General features: G+C 39.9%; 1 protein-coding gene and 1 long non-coding RNA gene across 13 annotated transcripts in view; both read left to right on the top strand.

Annotated features, from left to right (window-relative positions):
- The window catches only part of NSMCE2 (NSE2 (MMS21) homolog, SMC5-SMC6 complex SUMO ligase), a 239,178-nt gene that overhangs the window by 105,539 nt on the left and 115,089 nt on the right, over nt 1-18,550 (top strand). The window lies entirely within an intron of this gene.
- LOC146403678 (uncharacterized) lies at nt 9,851-14,913 on the top strand. Its single transcript, XR_014843378.1, has 2 exons — nt 9,851-10,455; nt 10,770-14,913. It is a non-coding gene; the product is annotated as an uncharacterized LOC146403678 (long non-coding RNA).

Raw genomic sequence — 18,550 nt, 5'->3', positions numbered from 1 at the left:
AAATCTCATGCTTCAACTCTTCATTTCTCCCCGCCTTTGCCTAAATTTTAGTATGGTCTTTCTATGAAGATTTAATTAGGGTTTACACTCCCTTTAATCTGGAACTTCCAGGTAGAGATGAGTAGGATCCTGGATATTTGTAGAGTTAGTGATCAAGGGAGTCAAAAAGCAAGAAATTCTGATAAATTATTTTTTGTCCTTTAGGCTTTCAGATTCTGAAAGTTACCTCTACAGTAATCACAGAGGTAAGGAATACAGAGCTTAGAACCCATGGGTTTCAAAGAAGATGTTTGTGAGGATACAGTTTTATGTTTTATCTGCTTGTTGCAGAGATTTATTAAGCCTCTACTGTAGGTCAAGCCATGTGCTAGCTGCTTTCCAAGAGAACAAATGATGCCCTTCAGGCAAGTTAGAGACGATGTTAAGAGTTTCCATCTTTTGCACCATGGAGGAGCCCCTTCACAGTCGTTCCCCAACTGCGTTTCGAAAGATGTCTGTTAGGTAACTACACTTGTGCTAGGCTTTTTCAAGTTCATTGAAAATAGCTTTTGAGCCTCCATTATAACTTTCAGGCAGTCTGGGTGGCTTAGGCATTCTGATACGAGAACTAACTCGTCAGTTGTTTTTTTTTTTTTTTTTTTTTTTTTGACTCTAAGCAGCTGTCTTTGTGCCAGTCCTGTCATTACAGCTGGGCCGAGGTTCTTTGTATGGCTGTTTTCCAGACGAGCCTCGCTCAGATTACCATTTCTCTCTCCTCTCCAGTTGCTTGCTGACCTAGGCTTTTCCACTATACTCCCTTTGTGCCAGTGACCATTCGAATGTAAAAGAAAAAAACTGAACACGCGTAGTGGGCTAGCACTAGCCGCGAAGAGGAAAGGACTCCATCCTTCAGGCGGTGTGTGCACTAAAGCAGTGGTCTCCATGTGTCTTCGATGGTTCTGCTCAAGAGGAGCAGACACCTCCTGATATTTTGTTTATTCAGATTTATACATATTCTGCATAATGTCAGCATGTATGTTATTAGGAAGACCTAGTTTTTTTCCCCTCATTTTTTAGATAAAACTTTAAATAAAAATTCCAAAAGTTTGCATACTGAGGTTCATGCATCCTAATTTGAAAACCTGGGCTGGAATAATGGATAGCTTGGATTTTTTTTTTTTTTTAACTGAGCAGAATAGTTAATCACTGTATATGACTGTAGCATAGATTCTGTAGGTAATGCTGAGGATTCTGACAGCTGTAAACAGACCATTTAGGGAAAAGCCCTAGCATCCATCTCATAGTCACTGTGCTATTCAAGTGTAAGAATTCCATGTGCATTTGGAATAAAAATAGCATATTCTGAAAAACTGAAATTTTTTTTTTTTTAGATCAGTCGGTTATTAGCCATGCATCTCTCACCACCAATATATTTTTTTTCTAGTATAGTTGATTTACATTGTTGTGTTAGTTTCAGGTATATAGCAAAGTGATTGAGTTATATGTGTGTGTGTGTGTGTGTGTGTGTATACACATATAAATACATGTTTTCTAGATTCTTTTCCATTATAGGCTATTACAAGATACTGAATATAGTTCCCTGTGCTATACAGTAAGTCCTTGTTTGTTTTATATATAATAGTATGTATCTGTTAATCCCCAAATCCTGGTTTATCCCTCTCCCACCCCCTTTCCCCTTTGGTAGCCATAAGTTTGTTTTCTATGTCTGTGAGTCTGTTTCTGTTTTGTAAATAAGTTTATTTGTATCTTTTTTTAGAGTCTACATATAAGTGATATCATATGATATTCGGCTTTGACTTACTTTACTTAGTGTGATAATCTTTAGGTCCATCCATGTTGCTGCAAATAGCACTATTTCATTCTTTTTTGTGGCTGAACTGTATTCTCTTGTATATGTACACCCCACTTTTGTCATCCATTCATCTATAAATGGACACTTAGGTTGCTTCCATGTCTTGGCTTGTAAATTGTGCTGCTGTGAACATTGGGGTGCATGTATCTTTTCAAATTAGAACAGGCATTATTTTTTAAACACCTGTTGAGTGTTCACATTACCAGGCTAACTGTTCACTATACTTGATACTGTGCAATGATTCTATTTGGTATCTATAGCCCACATTTCCTGCTGTTTTTGCTAGATACTTTTTAAAGCACTTTACTTCCCTGTGGCCGCACTATCAGAGAAACATGGGTCGTTGTGACTCTTAACACAGAGCCACATAAAATCCGTGAACAACAGTCCACTAGAGTTTCACGGCACAAACTTTTAAATGAATCATTAATAGTATCCTCTCTATGTCGTTGCTCTTTGGGGTCTGGAGGGGCGGATAGACAGAAGGAGTTGAAAGAATAGCCTAAGATGCATTTCGTGTTTGCAGTGTTCCAAAGCCTGGATATAAATAATAGATGAGCATTTCTACTTAACTTATCTGGCTAGATTCCTGTGCCTAATGGCTGCATATATACCATAAACAGTGTGAAGAAGCAGCCATGGAAACACTTGTTTTCTTGTTGGGCTAAATTTACTCTGGGTTGAATATTAACACAGTGCCTGGCAGTACTTTAAAAGCAAAAATAGCTTAAGCGTGACTCACTCTGAGTCATTTACTGCTAGTGTGGCTATACTGCCTAGAGCTTGACATTGAACAAGTTGGCAGCCTGTATTGCTACATTTTTTCTAGGAACTCTGAACACATTTCATTCTTGTGAATTCGCTTGTGCAAGATATTAAATAGAGTAATATGTTTATTTTGTTTCAAAGTCAAATGAATTTGAGAATGGTGAAACTAAAGTATTTTTCTTGGGCTTTCTGGAAAAGCCAGATTCTCAGAATTCTGCTGTGGTTAAAAGACTTTATTTTATAAAGAATTAATAAAATGTCATGGAGCTTATGTTTTTAGATGCCTACATTTTTCTGATTGAAAACCTCAGATTGCCCTGAAAATCATCACAAAAAGCAAGCCTAGGTCGTACCACCATGTAGATTCATTAATTTTCTGACATTACCTGAGTTAGATGGATTGTGTCATTCAGGACACTCTTTCTTTTACTTTTCCTTACTTCTTCTTTAAAAAAAAAAAAAAAAAAAAAAAACCAACAAAAAACCACGATGAGGCATGCAGTGAAGCCTGCCTTATAGTTTAGTCGGGTATGTGACTGTAAACTTCTCTCTTGGTATTAAAGGTTATATAATGGGAAGTTCATTGGTTTTTGAAAGGCGGACCAAACCCACCCACGGGATTTCTATTGGCCCTTTAAATGTATTGCGTGCCTTTCCCTGGGCAACCCGCGTGGTTGAGGAAGGAGGGAGTTGCTGGTTGGCTGACTGCGGGAAAGCCTCTGAAGGTTCAGTTGCTCTCATGTGGGCTCGGGTCAGGAACGGCTGGGAATCTAAAACGATATCGATGAAGATGGTTTTCCCTTGATGTTGCAATCTTTACCATGTTTTTGTGTTTAGTTTCTGGAGTTGCCTAACAGTATAATTTCAATCAAGGCTTAGTTTCAGCTCTTTTATTATAAACTGTGGGGAACAGGATTTTTTTTTTTTTCTCCTCCTTAAAGGCGCTATCATTTTGCCTCAGGAGTTCTATGATTTGTATAGAAAGACAGCCTGAAACCAAAATGAGCCTAAGCTAATGCTAGATGTTGTTTTGAAATTGTTTTACCATAAAATTCTTGCATTAGGAGATGTAACTCAGGCAGAGAATTTCAACATAGTTGCATAAATTGTGTTTCATATTACAACTTGTTCTCTACTTGACTTCATTGAAATTAATAAAAGGACTCTTTCAGAAGGATCTGGTGAGTTAGCATCATTGTTTAAAAAAAAAAAAAAAGGAAAGAACTTACTCATAATGTATCCTGTGTTGCTAAGTTTTCAAAGCTAGCTATCTCAGCCACACCCAGAAAGCCCTTTCAGAGGACTGAAATCCACTTACTCATTTATGCTGGCTTAGAATTTTCTTCCCAGTAAAGGAAAAAAAGTAAAAGAGCTGAGATCGAGCTGAAATTTCCCTGAGATATATGATGATTTCATGAAAAACTAACATTTGGAAATTGAGTGGCTGCCAAGTCTTGAATGTAATACATAGTTCCTTATTCTGTGGTTAAAGAGATCCTTTAAAGCAGGGCTTTCCGACTGGGGCTTTGTGGGTGCTAAAAATATCCCCAAGGTGCTTATTGTACCCGGAAGGGGTGCCATCACCCTGCCCTCCATCTAGAGGAGGGAATGCCAGTCCCGCTGTAGCCTTCCCTTGCATGCTGGTCATGTGGTCCCTTTGCTGCTCATTTTGGTGGCATATAAATGAGTTATTTGTATGGCTTCAAAATTAACTCCACAGAGTTGAGTTAACCAGCCCTTTTTGGGTTGTCAACTTTGGTGGCTTAGTCTAAATGAAGCTCAGCCTAGCCCAGTAGTCACTCTGTTATTATCAGTTACCTAGATTTGTTTTGTACACAGAATTACATTTGTTAAAACAACATAAAGACTTCACGCAGGGTCTGGCATAAAGTAGGCACTTAATAAAAGCTCGTCAAATCTGAATTTACTTATATGGCAAATATTACAACCTTATTTGATCCACAAAGCTTTCTTCCTTTCATTCATTCCCATCCTCAGACATTTATGAGCTCTTCTCATATGCCAGAAACTGAGGTATTTGAGACAAAAAAATTAGCAAACCTTCAAGAAGTACATTCTTAACTCGGAAAGGCTGATGTGCAAGTTATTAAATACATTAGTCATATGCTTTTTTTAAAGGCTAGGTACAAGGCTGTCATTACATCACAGTAGTAACATTGTTTGTTAACCACTGACAGTCATGGACCTTCTTTGATGACTTCCTGTGTAGCCTGTTCTGTTCCAGTTGCTGTGAGCTGGCTGGTGGTATTCATCCCCATTTTACAGAGGAGGCTGTTGAGGCTCAGAGAGGTCGAGCAGTTTGCCCAATTTGAATCTTTTTGATTCAAACCCAGAAAATTTGACTGCAGAGTCCATGCCCTTCACCACTACGTAAACTGCCTCTCGTTAACGGGCTTGGCTGAGGGAAAAGAAAGAACCCTTAGAAGTAGAAGAAAACGGGAGGTCAGTGCCCAGTGAAGATATGATCTCTTTTGTGAGACCGAGTTGTTGTTGTTGTTGTTGTTGTTTTAAATGAGTGATTGTGTTGGAGTACCCGTGCTAAAATCTATTGCTAAAGCGAAGCGGCTTCGTAAGCAGGTTACGTCTGAAAGTGATTGACCACATACCCAGCATATTTTTCTTAGGCCATAGCGCTAATCCCTAAAATGAGCTGAGTCTGAGAACCTAATGTTCCTTCCCATTACCTCAGAGGCTAAAATCAGCTCTCAAAGCAGCGCTGGGTTCTGCCGTTCAGAGAGGCACGGGGGGCCAGTGCCTGGAAACAACTCTGCCAACAGGAAAGCTTTTCCTTCAGGGGAAGGCAGTGCTGCTTCTCATCCCGTGGCTCTTTTAAGCTCTCTGACACCCTCTTTCTGTCCTTTCAACTCCATTCACCTCAAACCCAGCAATTCTGTTTTATAGCCAACACTATGAAATGGTTATTCAGAGCCCTGCAGCTCTTGTTTCTTCTTGGCCTCTTCCAAGTTCCCGAGAGCTGCAAGGAAAGTAAAAAGCATCAGCTCACCCTGTTCCCACATCCTGTAGCTTGCAGGCATCCCCCTTCTAATAAATAAGCAGGCTCTGAAGGTACAGCGAGAGAAGCAGCTTCTCCAGGGAGGTCCCCAATAGTTCATTGTTTCATATTGCGCTTTAGGATACATGTGTTTGGATTTAGTAAGGTACTCCTCTTTTTTTATTTCTTGGTACATTTTACAAGGAGGTGGTCCCTTAACATGGGAGCAAATGATGCTCATTTGCTGAACAAAGTTGTTTGCAAGGCTTTTTGAGTTTGCACTTCAGGCAGCACAGCCTTTGGCAGTTGTAGGCAAATTATCATACTGTTTGGTGAGGAATAAAAATAACACACTTTAGCTGGAGAGCGAATGCATTTCCCAGTACAATATTGGCATTTTCTTATTCTTCAAGTAATCCACAAGATGATTTTTTAATAACTTGTTACATTTCCATCAACGTATATCCTTCAGTCTCTGAAATTGCCCCCACTTAGCACCCACATAGGTAATACTGGCTTCTTGATACTTTTGATTCAGTGCAACCTTTATATTTATTTGTGAAAAAAGAATACATAACATTTGCTCGAAAGAAAACCAGAATCAAGCATGTGGTCCTGACCTTCTCCTTGGCACATTAAATTGACATATTGGAAGTCAGGATGATTATTTGAGAAATAAATACACTCCTACCCTGAGGGCATTATGATTTTTGACTAAATATTCTTGTGGCCTAGTCTTTGTGTGGGTTTTCTTCCAAACATGTCCGATCCTGACATTTTGAAATAACATTTTATATATTTGCCAGGAAAGGAAGGTGACCATACAGTTATCAGATGGTAAATTCTAGTCATGGGACATTTGCGTGGGTCGTTTGTAATTGAAGACAGAGCATCCTTTGTAATTGAAGATAGTGCAAATAAGGACATGGGGAGGCCAGGAACAGAAAGTAGAGAGGTGAACAGCTGCTCTGTGTGCTGGTGCCCCCTCATACCTGCAGCCAGGATCAGTTCCAGCTCTCATCCTCGATGCTCGGGGACCTCAAGGGGTTGGGAAGCCAGTTTGGACGTTGCAGGCCACTCTGGTGTTTTTCCAGGTTTTCACTCCCAGACTCCTGGAGAAAGGAATGCCACTTGTCTGAGAGGGAGTGGGACTGACTCTTCAGAATGAGTGTGCTTTTGGAAACAAAGAGGTTGAGAAGGGGCTGGGAAAGAGGGAGAAACAGAAGGATAATTATGGATTGGGGAGAAACTTTCGGGAGGAAGACAGTGGAGAGGACGAGACAACTTTCTCTCTCCGCCCCCCCCCCCCCCCCCCGCCCCATTTGACAGTCTGGCGATTTCCGCTTTCTCCCTTAGCTTCCTCTTTCCCCTGCCCCCTCGATGGCACTGCCCTCCAAAACCTTGTTCTCTCCTCCCTCTCACGCATCAGTTTGTGTCCTTCCAACCCCTGTCTCCACCCACTCACTCACTTTCATCAGCTTCCTTCTAGTGATCCTATCCCACTTTGTAGAGGGGTCCATGGGGAGTGCCACCATCACAGCCATGGCTGGTGCAGTCGCAGTGCCTGTGGTCACTAAGGATCGACTTTCGAATCAGCAAGCTTAACCGACCCTTCAGGTGCCCTTCAAATCAGAATGAGCCCCTGCTCGCATCCTTGTCCATCTTCCAGTCGGGTTGGACAGTCTCCAGATCTGTGAGACACGGAATAGAAAAGGGCATCCCCTGTCCTAGACATTGGGATAGAGGTCTTGTTAATTATGAGATTAATGATGAGGTTAACGATGATGTTGATACTGGGGCTGCAGATAATAGTGAGGAAGTGTGGGGATTTTCCCTGATCTGTGGAAAGAGTGACTGCAGCTCAGAGAGCAAGTTGCACAGCTGACAAGTGGCTGAGCTGGAATGCCAGCTGACACCTTCCTCCTCCAGAGCTGGTGCTTTGCTACCTACCGAATAGTCAAATGTTTACTTACTCTGCTTTCTGGTTAAAATGAAGGAAAACTTTTATTAATATCTTATTTTATATGTGCGTGTGTGTGTGTGTATATATATATATATATTTTTTTTTTTTTTTAAATTTATGACTGCACCTGTGGTATATGGAAGTTCCCTGGGCAGGGATCGAATCTGAGCCACAACTGAGCCTACACCACAGCTGTGACAATACCTGGATCCTTTAACCCACTGTGCAGGGCTGGGGATCAAACCTGCACCTCTGCAGCAGCCTAACCCACTGCAGTTGGATACTTAACCTACCCTGCCACGGTGGGAACTCCCATTTGATATTTTTAATAAGGGAACCGAATTGGTCACTAAGTCACAATGCAGGGCTCCATTTTCTATTAGTATCTTTTTCTAAACTACCACATTAACTCTTGGTGTTTAATGATGTCTACACAAATGTGTTGTGATTAAATATTAAAATATCAGGAAGTCTTTTACTGGGCTAATAAGGCTTTTTAGCATTTGCAAATCTGGTTAGGCTTTAATTAGAATTCATTGATAGTCTTTTTTTAAATTTCTAACTATATAAATGTGTGTGTTGTAGAACATTTAGATAATATAAAAGACAGAAAATAAAAATCACCTGTAGCCCTACCACTCAGAAATAACCACATATTAATGTTTATTTTATTTCTGTTGCCTTTTTTCTTATATACTTGCAAGATTGGGATCAGTTTTGTGTCCTAATTATTTCATTCAGTATAGTGTGAGCTCATTAAGCATTTGAAAGCGTGGTTTTAAATAGATGGTATGTATGTATTACGATTTTCCTCTTTGAATCATCACCCTCAATTCATATTCACTCACTAGTAGTCTGTCATGGATGACAATTGATATCATCTGTTTAATAGTTTAAAAACAATATCTTGTTCTTTTCACTGAGTCTGAAATATCAAAATTTACCATTGTTAGGTCATTTTGTTGTTACTTTTAATTTATGCATTGGAGAGAGAAACAGTATATTTTTCAGGTATAAGTTTTGTTTTGCTGTGTTTACTTAGTCGATCAGCAGACCTGTATTAAATCCTTTCCAGTACAAGGTATTAATTGCTGAGGCTAAGAAGAAGAAAAGCATGCTTTCTGCCTTCAAGAAGCTTATAATTCATGCAGGTAACATAGGTAAACATGATTTTATATTTAATACAAATATAATAGTAATATTACAACACAAAGAAAGAAATACCAAAGAAAAGCTGTAAGCAGCGTGCAGGAAGAACAGAAAGGAAAAGTGATGATCAGAGAAATCAAGGGAAGCCTTCCTGGAAGAGCTGACATTTGAGCTGGGCCTTGAGGCCTGGGTAGAATTTCAGCGGAGAAGGCAGGAAAGGACATACAAGAGGCTGAGCGTATAGTGTAATCAGAGTCACAGGGGCCTGAGAGTGCCTGTCGTGTTTGAGGAAAACCTGTGTTCCTCCCCCTGGATTGGTGCGTAATGTCATGGGGTGGGGGTGGGGAGTCAGGGGAGCGAGGCAGAGGGCAGTAGTAGCAGTGACCCTAGAGCACGAAGGGATCAAACCATTGATCACCTATTAGTGTGTGCCTGGCTCTGGGCTCGGCTCCTCCTCATGCATAGATAATCTCATTTGATTTACATAACAGTTGTGAGCTATTAATACCACCACTTGAAGATGGAAATACAAACTCAGGAAGCCTAAGTGATTTTCCCCAAAGTCATAAATAAAGCTCACAAGAGGCAGGACCAAAACTCAAACCTAGGCCTGAAGGTCATGCTTTTGTTTCCACTGCATTCCTAGGTTGAGCTAAAACTATAGAAAACCATGAAAAAAACCCTCATTTTGGTGTTTGGATTATTGTAGGCAGTGGTTTTTGTTTGCTTACTTGTTTGTTTGTTTGCTTTTTTTGGATGAGCAATATTATCTGAATAGTGAAGATACTTCTAGTGGCAGAGTGAAAAATGAGTTGGAAAAAGATAATACAAGAAGTAAGACAAAATGGAAAACTCCTGCAGAAACCCAAGCAAGACGTGGAGCATCTGAGCTACTGCAGAGGCAGTGGAAATGGAAGGAAAAGTGGAAGAGACTTTGAGAGAGAATTGAAGTCCTTTGTGGACTGATGGTGTAAAGGCAGTGAGGAAGCCTGGATTAGATTAGTCATCTCAACTTTTTTCAAAATCACATACCCTTAGTAGTTAAATACTTTTGAGCCTGTATCTAGTACAGAAGTTTTAATATTTTATGGCTTTCTCTGGTGCATTTTTTTTTCTGTGCATACCCATTTTAGAGATCACTGGAGTTAATTAAGAAGAATGGGTGTTCCGGGAGGTTGGCAGGAGGAGGGAGTAGAAGTGAATTAGCATTTAGTTTGGGACATAATGGGTTGAGATGCCTAAAGTAGAGCAGTCATCTGAAGATGCTTCATACAAAGTTGGAAATGAGTCATAAAGATTATAGAAGGAGGAGTTCCCATCGTGGCTCAGTGGTTAACGAATCCGACTAAGAACGATGAGGTTTCAGGTTTGATCCCTGGCCTTGCTCAGTGGGTTAAGGACCCAGCGTTGCCGTGAGCTGTGGTGTAGGTCGCAGACTCGGCTCGGATCCCACATTGCTGTGGCTCTGGCATAGGCTTGACAGCTATAGCTCTAATTAGACCCCTAGCCTGGGGACCTCCATATGCTGCAGGTGAAGACCTAGAAATGGCAAAAAGACAAAAAAAAAAAAAAAAAAAAAAAAGATTGTAGAAGGAAAACAATGCCAAGCTTATGCTCTGGTGGTTGATTGTTTTAGTGTTTTATCATTTGATTCTAACTAAATATTTGCAGAGTTTTGAAAATGTTTTCCTTGGTGATCTAAATTAAAGAGTCATGGAGTTCCCGTCGTGGCGCAGTGGTTAACGAATCCGACTAGGAACCATGAGGTTGCGGGTTCCGTCCCTGCCCTTGCTCAGTGGGTTAACGATCCGGCGTTGCCGTGAGCTGTGGTGTAGGTTGCAGACGCGGCTCGGATCCCGCGTTGCTGTGGCTCTGTCGTAGGCTGGTGGCTACAGCTCCGATTCAACCCCTAGCCTGGGAACCTCCATATGCCGCGGAAGCGGCCCAAGAAATAGCAACAACAACAACAACAAAAAAGACAAAACAAAAAAAAAAAAAAAAAAAAAAACAAAAAACAAATAAAGAGTCAGTATTCTTAAAATAAATCTTTTGTGTAATCTAAAACATGAAGGTCTTTTAGAATGTAGTTCATTCACCTGTTTAGACTTCTTAGAATATTCAAAGGTAGCAACCCTAAACGTGTCTTCCAAACACAGGGGTTCATCCAAAGCTTAGAATGTCTTTACAAATGGCCTATGCTTTTCAGTAACTTTCTCAAAACTATAATTTTCATTTCCTTCTGGCCAACCCTCTGTTACTGAGTTAATAACTGATAAAACCTAACCTAGAACACTTTCAGCTTACTAAGACCCTACAGTTTTATGATTAAAGGCACAAATGTCCATTGATCTTTTTGGTTTTGATTCAGTTTGGTTTGATTTCCATTAAGAATACGTCAGCCAACAAAATCTGTTGTCATTGATATTCAAACCATGTTTCCCTTTGGGGAAGTAGGGATGAGAAACAGCTGTAATTCCTCTATATCTCACGAAGTCCAATTAACTTTCTTCTGTCTGTTTTCCGTTAGTGTCAATATCAGTATCCTTGCTGAATATTTATTGCATGCCCAATGAATAGTAGCAATATTGTTGTGAGCCACACGGGAAGTCCTGAATAGTAGCAATACTGTAAGCTGATCACAGCTGATGTGGAAAAGTACCTTTCTGCTTTATTGCTTCATGGGTAAAAGGCACAAAGAACTTACCAGACAAGGTCCAGTTTACAAAATGAGTCTTTGGTGCATTTGGGCAAAATAGATTCTCAGAACAGGTACCTAAAAATGGAAATCTTCCTATTGGAGGAAATGACAACGGCAAATCAAGTCCATGGGTCTCCCAGATCTTGCCCCTGTCCCTCTTAGACAGCAGGGGGCAGCGGCATGAGATTTTAGTGCCCCAGGAGCCACGGGCCTTCTGGCTCTTCCTTCACTGAGCTCTGTATACAGCAGCTACAGCTGCCTGGAGGGACAGCACATTTTTGAGACTGTGATAGAGAAGATTAAGGCCTTGAACAAAATCAAGGTATATATTTGCGGTTGATAAAAATTACAGTATCCTAGATACAAACTATTGCATTTGGAGTGGTTAAGCAATGAGATCCTGCTGTATAGCAGTGGGAACTATATCTAGTCACTTGTGATGGAACGTGATGGAGGATAATGTGAGAAAAAGAATGTATATGTGTGTGTGTGTGACTGGGTCACTTTACTGTACAGTAGAAAGTTGACAGAACACTGTAAACCAACTATAATGGAAAAAATTAAAATCATTTAAAAAATGATGGTATCCAAGTTTACATCTAACGTGTATCATCCTGGTCTCTTGTTTTTCAGCCTTTCTTCCAGAGAATTTTTGAGAAAACAAATATTTAGGATTGTTAGTCGCAGAGTAAACCTTAAAGTCTCAGGATGTTTATAGTTGTTGTACAGGTAGTAGCAGGATGATCCAGTGGGCAGGAAGTGCTGTGCCACTTAATGAAGAGTTAGTAAATATGAATGAATGAATGATTGCTGACATCCCTTCAAGAAAACAACTTGTTTCCGTAGCATTTCAGTGAGTGCACAGTCTGCTGCTGCTTTGTGTTTGGCCAGTGTAAAGTAGCACAATTATTGCAAGAGCAGAGTGATTAAAGCCTCTTAAGACTTTGTTCTGGTTCTGCCATTTTAATATTGATAACTACTCAGAGACCAACCTCTTAAAGGCCTTTCTCGTTCCCTGGAAGAGTTTTTGTTTCCTTTTGTGTTGCCAGAGAACTCGGATCATACTCATCTGAGCACTTTTGCACACTGTGGTTACACCCGTAGTGAATAATGCGGTGTTGTAAGCAGCAACCCAGTTGTACAAAGGTTGTGACCAGCATTTTATTAAAAACAAGAAAAGATACTGAATAGGGTATATCAGAAAATACCACAATGTGACTCACACATCGAAGGATATTGTTTCATGAAACGTTTGTTTCACTTAAACATGTTTGCATATACTGGGTTGTCATGTAAAATGCATTTCTTACTGTAGGTCATGGTTAAAAAATTTTTGAGAAACACTTCATTATAGTATGATTCACCTCGTCATGTAATTGTTTTGTAAATCTGTCTCTTCTGCTAAACTATGCATCTCTTGTAAAAAGGGAATCCCATTTTCTTTGTCTCTTAATTCCTAATACCTAGGCCAGATTTGCCTGACACATACTAGTAAAATGTTTGTGAAGTGAATGAATGAAAGACATGAAACCCACTTAACTTCTCTGAGCCTCGTATTTTTCATAAATTAAAATGTTATTTGCCAGATTTCACAGAGTTATTGTGAAGAGTAGTTGAGATAATAAGAGTTGTGAAAGTGCTCCATTTATGTGAGTATGATGGGCAGAATAAGGATTACGGTCTGGCATAAATTTTGTTATTGTTATTGGGCGAATGAGCCTAAGGAACTCTTGAAATCTTAAATCTGTTCTGAAGATGACATTTACCGCAGGACTGTTAATAGTACTATATTATCCCTTTTCAGGTAGGTGTCGAGTTAGGACCCAATCTTGAACAATAATTAGGTATGTGCCTTTTCCTTTCTTTAACTTTTAATTATGGAACATTTCCACATACAGAGTAGGCACAGTAGAAGATGCCCTTGTGTGGACTCAGCTCCACCTTCAACAACCAGCTCATAGCTACCTGTGTTGCATCTCCATCATCTTCTGCCTCCCCCTTCCCACGTTACTGCGAAGCAAAGATGCCTTTCTTTTCCACTCTCCCACTTTTTCTCTCTTCCCCCACCCCCTCCCTCTTCTGTTTACCTTTTCAAGTAGGTAGAAATAGTCTTCACATTCCTTTAGACTAGAATCATTAGCACCAAGCAGCGGAGGTTGGGCGTTTAGACTAAAGTACTGCGGTACTGTGTGCGAATGAGCTGTTCTCTGACAGGAACTAGCAGGTAAACAAGATATTTTATTTCCCAAGATTTTCATATGATGGTGACCAGCTCCATTGCAAAACAATGATCACATTCCAGAGTCGTAAGTAGTTCTGGAGGCTTAGTTACACAATCGCCAACTCTGTCATCTTCTGCAGAAATGTGACCTTACAGAAAAGTAAAGAGTCTGAAGCATGACAGATTACTTTGTAAACTTTTTGAATTTTTGTGTTCTATCATGTAATAATCCTCAAGCTTTTGACCTCTCGCTAGGCAACAAAAGCTTCTAGTGTACTGTAAAGCTGTAAGAAACTCGGCTTTAAGACTATGGCCCAGGGTTGTAACGTGACACTCAGAAGTCGGAATCCACTCGGAAGAAAAGAATGTTAAAAGCATCACTTACATTATTAATTTATATTGATCTTTTTTTGGTTTTTACGATTTTGTGGTTTGGGCCTAAAAGGATAAAAATAGAAGTACAAATAAGTTTAAACCCTAAAGATACTTAATTCCATCAAATTATATTTATGTAGGCTTTTTCTTCCTTATAAGTGTAGAGTTTGTTTTGATTTTGAACAAAACATTGCTAAGTTTTGCCCACTGTAATAATTGAATAGTCAGTAACTTTGTCTCCATTGTTTTGAGATTTTTACGTTCTCGAAAATTTTTTCCAAAATAAAATGAATATAAATGCACTTTTATTTGAAAATATTTTAAGCCATATTGGTACTAATACAAGGCGGTTCCCCCATACCCACGAGGGGAGGGTTGTGGGTTAGGTGTGACAAAGAGATGGACGAGGTGAAACTCACGTGGTAAGAGTGTCAGGACTCCTGAACTGCTGCAGGTTGCAGACTGCGGGTCTCGGTCCGTTTCTGTCCCGACATCACCATTTCACCTGTCTTCCCTGCTGGAAACCTAGAAGAAATCTTTTATCCTTTCTTTCCTCTTTCATTCTCTACATCCAATAAATAGATCTTAATTATTTATTTAGAACGACCATGGCATCAGTTTTGGTCTTTATCTCTATACCTCTGGACATTAATTAGCAGTTGAAGAGAAGTGAACTAGTACATTTTGACCATACCATTACATGTGCATTTCATTCTTAAAACAGGCCTGAGGAGTAGGACAGTTATCTGCATTTTTCAGATTGTGTAAACAGGGTAAGATCTTTGAAGTACGTACATTGCTAAGGAATCTCCTTGCTCTGAATCTTTCTTGCCCTGTAATGCATTCTATTCTAAGAATACCAATGTCATCTCCCTAAAATGTGACTTTTAATGTATAATAACTTACTTAATAAGATCTATACTTGCTGATCTAGCACTTTATAAATTACCAGGGATTTTTCGCATCTGATGTCATTCTGCACAAACCTTCCTCGAGGTTAATGTTATCTCATATTACTGCTTCACAAAGTAAACTGTAATGATTTCTTTTTCCCATCAAGCCGGTTATGAACTCGTAGTATTGATGCCCTTCCACATTTTATGCTCTGACCCTGTGTCCGTTTAATCCCCTCTCTCAGTGTAAACTGGGGTTAGCTTTAGCGCGGGGAGCGAGCTTCCTCATGGTCCCCTCTGGGTACCATTCTCATCACTCCCCTGATGTGTGCTCACAGTGCAAACTGTTCACCACTATCCCCCCACTGCCCCTCCCCTGACTCCTGTCCCCCAACTTAAACTCTGTCAGTCCTTCTGGGCCCATTTCATGTCCTGCCTTTTCAATTTTAAGCCTTCCCCAGTAATTTCTGACTTCCTGGCAGTCTTTAGTTCTTGATTTATTTTATCAGATGTGTTTGCCCTTAAATGTGATTTTAAAATTTCCCCCAACTATAAAAGTAGCATATGCTTGATGTAAAAATATCATATAGGGTATTTGAAAGTGAAAAGATCACTCTTGGCTTCCTAATCCCAGTCTGTAGAAGCAACCATCGTTAGGTGTCTTTACCGTCCTGTTTCTGTATATAAACAAGAATATGCTCAGGCACATACAGACACATACCTGTTGACACACATGGAGATAGCTATAGATTACAGGAGTTCCCTTGTGGTGCGGTGGGTTAAGGATCCAGCATTGTCACTGCAGTGTCTTGGGTCACTCCTGTGGTGCAGGTTCAGTCCCTGGCCCAGGAACTTTCAAATGCCATGGACTCCACCAAAGGAAAAAAAGATCTATTTTACACACCTACATCATCCTGCAGCTTTCCTTTTTTACTTGGCAATATATCTTGGAAATCTTTCCATAGCAGTGAATGTAAGTGATTTCATTTAAACATGTCTCTTTACTGCCTCAGATTGTTTCATGTCAAATTATTTTATGCATATACATCTTCTTTCACAAAAAGAAAATGGAAACTCCTCGAGAGCAGGAGTAATTACGTACTTGTTCTCTTTTCCATTTCTTTACTCTTTGTGCATTTATTGCGTATTTCCCTCTTTGTGCTGTGAGAGGTCAAAGATGTTTATTTCTCATAACCCCTAAGGATTAGGATCTAGTAGGTGCAAATCCACATTTATACGTAGAACCGTAACACAGGAAGAAATTGAGATGTGACACCAATTATCACTGTCGGAAATATGGCTGATTAAGTTATTTGAACAATTCTTCTGCTGGAAGTTATCAAAATTGTTGAATATGTATAAGAAAACATCCTCAGAGCAGCAAAGGGCTGAAAATCTAAGGAAATACAAGAAAAAATGAGAAGCTTAGAGAACTAAAGCTGCTTTCGCTAGGAATGACTAACATAAAATTGAGGATAATGATGGGGGGGCGGTTACAGGGAGGTTCTAGGGTTTTCAGAATTCTCTGTTGACCTGGAGGGAGATATATGGGAATAATTTATTTTGTAAACTGAGTCTATTTGCTTTGCGTACTTTTTTTTTTTTTGTCTTTTTCAGGGCTGCACCTGCGGCATATGGAAGTTCCCAGGCTAGGGGTCTAATTGGACCTGTAGCTGTCGGCCTACGCCACAGCAACACCAGATCCGAACCACATCTTCAACCTACTACACCACAGCTCACGGCAACGCCGGATCTTTAACCTGCAGAGCAAGGCCAGGGTCGAACCTGCAACCTCATGGTTCCTAGTCGGATTCGTTTCCGCTGCACCACAATGGAAACTGCTGCTTTGTGTACTTTTTTATATACATGTTATAATTTATAACAAGGAATTAAATGTAAAAAATCAAGTTATAAAACAATATACAGCGAGTTCCCTAGTGGTCTAGTGGTTAAGATTTTGTGCTTTCACCTCTGTGGCCTGAGTTCATTCCCTGGTCTGGAAACTGAAATCCCACATCAAACTACTGCATGCTGCAGCCAAAAAGAAAAAAAAGGAAGGAAAAAAACCCCCAAACCAGTATATATTAATGATCTCACACATGCGTATAGATTACATAAATGTTTCTGTGCATATGTGTTACATAAATAGAATATGTAATATAAATTCACACAATTGATATAATAGATATAGAAGTTATGTTTGTATATGTATATGGGGGGATGAAAAAGTGAGCATATGTATATGTTTTTCACATACTTAGAAAAAGATTCAGCACTTACTGACTGAAGATGGCCTTGAGAGGTAGAACAGGGCTGGGGAAGTGGTAAGAAAGGAACGTAGTATACTTTGTGCTTCAAGCCACTGTAGTTAATTTTTAAAATGATTTTTATTGGGAGTTCCCGTCGTGGCGCAGTGGTTAACGAACCCGACTAGGAACCATGAGGTTGCGGGTTCGATCCCTGGCCTCCATCAGTGGGTGAAGGATCCGGCATTGCCATGAGCTGTGGTGTAGGTTGCAGACATGGCTCGGATCTGGGGATCTGGCGTAGGCCGGCGGCTACAGCTCCGATTGGACCCCTAGCCTGGGAACCTCCATATGCCGTGGGAGCGGCCCCAGAAAAAGGCAAAAAGACAAAAAAATAAAATAAAATGATCATTATTATTTAGTATATTTTAAAAAAACAGATTTTAAAAATATGGCTTCTGTCTCTGCCCTTATGTATAAAAGTACTCCCTCTGCCAGCCTCCTCACCACTTTGCACAGTACATACCTTTTTTAAAAAATTGAAGAATAGTTGATTTATAATGTTGTGTTAATTTCTTCTGTACAGCAAAGTGATTCAGTTGTGTGTGTGTGTGTAATCTTATTCATGTTTTTTCCATTATGGTTTGTCACAGGATATTGAATACAGTTCCCTTTGCTATACATCAGGACCTCGTTGTTTATCCATCCTATATGTAATAGTTTGCCTCTGCTAATCCCACACTCCCAGTCCTTCCCTTCCCTACCCTGCCATCCCCTTGGCAACCACAAGTCTGTTCTCTATACTGTAAGTCTGTTTTTGTTTTGTAGATATGTTGATTTGTATCGTATTTTAGATTACACATATAAGTGAGAACATCTGGTGTTTGTCTTCCTCTTTCTGACTTCGCTTAGGATGCTAATCTCTAGGTCCATCCATGTTGCTGCAAATGACATGATTTCATTCTTCCTGATAGCTGAGTGGTATTTCATGTATATTCATGTGTATATATACCACATCTTCTTTTGTCTGGATATATGCCCAGGAGTGAGACTGCTGGATCATACGGCAACTCTGTTTTTAGTTTTTTAAGGAGCCTCCATACTGTTTTCCGTGGTAGCTGCACCCCAACAGCGTTCCCTTTTTTCCACCCCCTCTCTAGCATTTGATGACGTTTTGATAATGGCCATTCTGCCTGGTGTGCGGTGGTGCCTCATTGTAGTTATGATTTGCATTTCTCTAATAATTAGTAATGTCGAGACCTTTTTTTTAAATGTCTTGTTCCTTTGCTAGACTGTAAGCTCTTAAAAGGAACAAGACAATTTTATCTTTATATTTCTTGTATCAAGTTGACCCTGGTACATAGGTGGGGAC

Source organism: Sus scrofa, chromosome 4 (genome assembly GCF_054392235.1).
Source record: "Sus scrofa isolate SSC_HxYL_T2T_F1_AM1 chromosome 4, Sscrofa_HxYL_maternal_Yorkshire_Landrace_v2.0, whole genome shotgun sequence".
In the NCBI taxonomy this organism is placed as follows: Eukaryota; Metazoa; Chordata; class Mammalia; order Artiodactyla; family Suidae; genus Sus; species Sus scrofa.
The sequence above is the reverse complement of the archived record's forward strand: the minus strand, read 5'-3'. Positions and strand labels throughout refer to the sequence as shown.